Here is a 4,399-nt window from a genome sequence, read left to right on the forward strand (position 1 = left end):
AGCAGTTTGAGTGTCAGGTGATATGAGAGTTTTAATTATCATGAGCTAGTGGAACAGCACGGAGGCAGACTGAGTCCATAAATGAGGTCATTGGTATTTTGGTGACTGTACAAATGAAGGTTCCACGATAGTTTTAAGCAGAGAATCTTGCAGGAGAGAACCTTAAGGAGATGCATGTGTGATGAAACAGAGAGCGGCATGAATAGTCGGTGTCTTTGGGTCCGCACCTTGTCGTAAAGGCTAAACTAGTGCTGTGACTTTCAGTGACATTCATCTTAGAATTGTGTTTGAATTGAATATGCATGCTCTTGGCATTACGCTAACATAAGAACTACAAATAGTTTTCTACTTGTCCATATTCTAAGAAACGCTAAGTGAACACTGAGGGGTTTTGAATTTCCTTTCCTTTCCCTAAAGTTTATCAACATTTTGGCACACTGTACAAGCGAAGGCTTTATTACCCAAAACCTGCCATTGAGTCACTTCCAACTCTTTGTGGCGCTATAGAGTGTTCCCAAGATTCCACATTTTTACGAGAACCGAGAACTTCATCTTGCCCTGAGGAGTAGCTGGTGACTTTGAACCGCTGACTTGGGGTTAGCAGCCAAACGCTACACAATGCTACCAGAGTAGTTTGGATAAACACACGTGAGGAATCCTTCAAAACGTTTGCGGAAGCATGGGACAAACAGATAGTGGAACTTCCCCACCAACTTGCCGAAGCCCCCTCGTGTCTCATTTTCATAATAAAATCTATTTTATTTTTAATAATTGTACAAGCTTGTGAAGAACAACAGTAGAACTAAGCAGTGCTGAAGATGTGACTGAAGAAAAACACGCCCAGGAAAATGTCTTAAATTCTACAAGTGTGTGTGAACAGCCGTTTTTAACAAAATAGACTTAGTATAGGCTCTGAGTTGGCTATTACATGTTAGAAAAGAGTGACATGTGCTTGGAAAAGAGTGAAAATGTCAAATATCTAGGTTCATATAAATATGGAAAGAATATACAGACAGACCCCCAAATGCTGCAGTGTCCACACCTTGACTGTTGTTTACAAAACTGCAACCTCAGTTTCTGACTGGGTTAAAGGACTGGATTACATCCGGAGCTGTGAAAGATGATGAAGATCCTGTGTGCAGGTGGGAACTCACATTCAAGAATCTGCCCCAGGACCTTCTGCATTCCCACAGGCTCCATAGACGTCAGAGGATTCTGTACTTGGTCTGGGGGGTTCCAGAGAGATGCAGATAAATTCTTGCTTTGAAAAAAAAAAAAAAAAAAAAAAATTCTTGCTTTGAAAGGAGACTTCCCTTGTCCAAACACATTTCATTTGGATGTGTTTGTTTATGTGTGTATGCCCTGTTTATGTCCAAATGTAATTTGAGATTTTCTTTAAAAAAATAATTTAATTCCATTTCACCTGCTCGTTTTAACAGTTAGGAAATACAAGTTTAGCACACATTAATCACTTTCTTTATAGATTAATAATATGAAATGTTAAGTGAAAGTTACAAATGCTATCAAAATGTATGGCATTGTTGACGCTAATATTCAAAAAGGGTTTGCACAGTTCTTACAACTTGCCCCCTTCTAAAATCTAACATAGTATTCATTATAAATTGGAAGCACAGAATTCTTAACCCAAACCAACTGGATGTTGAGTGGCCTGATTCTCCTAGTGGTGCAATCTACTTTTCAGCAATCCATAAGATATTGAAAACGTAACCCCATCGCAAACAAACAAAAAGCTGAACCTGTATTTGGCTGGGGAAGGAGCGTGACATACGCCGTTGTGCGGTGGGTCCGAGCTGCTCCAACAGAGTCTGAAATGCAGGCGTTCTGTAGGGCCATCTGGACAAAGCAAGGAGAACGGGAGGCCAATGCCAAGGAACGAATGGCCTGAGAATTTCCAAGGTCATTCAGGTGGGCTCCTCATCCACATTCCACTCCGTATCTCTCCCAGGATGCTTTGTCACCTGTCTGAAGATACTTTTCGGTTTTTTCCCCTTTGCCAAATTGTGCACAGTCTTCTGGGTGAGCACAAAACCTTCCTTGTCGATCAATAGAATGCAGTTGTATTTATAAGCATCATTTGGGGAAGCATAATTATATAAGAGAGGAAGACCACGGATACTTCATTCATAGCGAATTGGGTGAGGTCAACCTTTTTCCCCCCTCTTTTTTTTCTAGTTTGGTCTGGAATGGTGAATCTGCAGAGGAGGAAGAAAAGAGCAAACCCGTCCAGGGCAGGCGGCTGGCACGGACACTGAGCTTTTCTTAATAGCAGTTTTAGCTCCTCGGGAACCTGGGCCAGAAGGTGGAGAGCAGAGTATGAAAGAAGGCGGGGTGCGTGTGGGGGTGGGGGGCGTACTTGCTTGATTACTTTAGAAATCAAGAAAGCAAATAAGGACCACTTTCCTTTATGCAAGGATCACTTGTGACACTGCAGGTTAAGTAAAGGGCTGCAACCCAAAGGTACCACATGAGGCTTTCTGCACTCAGAAAGATTTACAGCCTCACCAACCCAAGTGAGCTGTGTGCTGTCGTGCCGGTAGGAGCCCTGGTGAGTACTTGTTACAGTTGAGCGGAGAGCTGCATGCTGGGAAGTCTGAAATCACCACCAGCTCTGGGGCAGAAAGAGTGGGCTTTCGGCTCCCCCTAACAGTTATCGTCTCAGAAACAGCATGGCCTGGGCGGCAGTGAGTGGGTTTATAGGGTCTCTATGAGTCGGGATCCACTCAGTGTGCTGCTCTCAGTAGGTTTCTGCGAGCACGTTCACTTACAGCACTGCCTTGCTGGAACCACCTTGCACATAACACCTCACACGCCGCCCCGCCAAGAAATTTGATCAGTTTGTGAATTGATGACCGACCATGAGATGCCTGCCAGTGTGGCCCCTCCCCCAGGACTTCTAGATTTCTTGGCCACTGGCTCAAAAATTCCTTTACTCTGTCCTGCCGAGGATAAAGATGGACAGAGGTCCCTGGTTTGGGCTCTTGTTTTGAGTGACCAGGGGGAGTGGTATGTTGCAGACAGCACAAACTATCCCAGGGAGAATAGTTCGGCTCTGGAATCCACTTTGTAGAAACCCCCTTGGATGAGGTTTCCTGGTGGACGGGGCTTGTTACAGCTGGCATTGCTGGAATTCCAGAGCACCCATTCCTTCCTCCCAGAAATGCCTGATAACCCCTGCTGGGAACACACCCGCCTTGTGAATGTGGAGGCTGGAGGTGGAGGGAGAGTGCTTCCCAGGAGGCCCTTGATCTAGCTCTACCTATAGGTGTTATAAACATTTCAGAGAGGCGGTGGTGTGCTCCATGGATAGGCCGCGGAGATTTGTTGTGGAAACACCTTATTATTATTCTTTTCCTTTACATTGTGCACTTTTTAGCAGGGGACTGAGAGTCCTGTGTCTGTTGAACCTAGTTTATTGTTCATTCATCAATGCCTCCTGTGCATGGGACACCAGCCCCAGTGCTAGGTCGATGCCAAGGAGGAAGGCCCGTGACACTTGAGCTGAGATGTGACAGTCAGGAGCCTGCCTGCCGGGCACACCAGTGGAGTGGGACATCATGACCGGTGTTGGTGCATAGCTGCCCAGTTAGCATGTGAGCATGACTGTAATAGACCCTGTGGAGAAGGGACAAGGAAAAATGGTCTTAGACACTCAAACCCATTCTGACTCATAGCTGGCCTCTACAGGGCTTTCCGAGATGGTCAGATCCAGGTTCTGGCATGGTCCCTGACTCAGGGTGAGACCTGCCAGGAAATGATTTAACTATCCGAGTTCCCTAATCTTGAAAGTGGAGAAAGTGCAGGAGTGTTGTGGGGATCAAATCTAAGGGAAGCCCTGTTATTTTCCATTTAACACACAGTATATGATTAATCTTTCCCATTACTCTATGGCGTCATCATTAATCATCTTACTTTAGAAATGGAAAACACTCATAATAGAGGATTAAAAAAACATTTGTCCAGAGTTGGGAACTGACCCATCCATCTGCACTCCCCCAACCCACACACAGGACCTCTGTTTTCCTTTCCTGTGAGCTTAACAACTGAGAGCTCTTATGGGATCGCCCTCGCAGCATACCTTCTTTCCATGTTTCAGTTATACTAAAGTATACATGACTACAGCCCAATGAAAGTCTGGCTTTTACACAAGAAAGAAAACCACAGATTTGAAGTGTAAACAGGGTTTATCCTGTGGCACAGCTTCTCCAGGTTTGGAGGACTACTGCCATGGCTCTCTCAAAAACACTCAACCGTCATCGAGTCGATGCTGATGCATGGCCAGCGGCTAGGCCAGGGTAGAACTGCCCCTGTGAGTTTCTGGGACTAACTCTCCAAGAGAGTGGCAAGCCTCATCTTTCTCCCACGGAGCAGCTGGCGACTT

At 45.4% G+C, this 4,399-nt stretch overlaps 1 pseudogene; it reads right to left on the reverse strand.

The window, feature by feature from the left end:
* Window positions 1-1,678: 1,678 nt before the first annotated feature.
* LOC115868201 lies at window positions 1,679-4,107 on the reverse strand (annotated as a pseudogene).
* Window positions 4,108-4,399: the final 292 nt, after the last annotated feature.

The sequence above is a fragment of the Echinops telfairi genome, unplaced genomic scaffold (assembly GCF_000313985.2).
Source record: "Echinops telfairi isolate 266 unplaced genomic scaffold, ASM31398v2 ScPeMD7_8;HRSCAF=38, whole genome shotgun sequence".
NCBI lineage: Eukaryota > Metazoa > Chordata > Mammalia > Afrosoricida > Tenrecidae > Echinops > Echinops telfairi.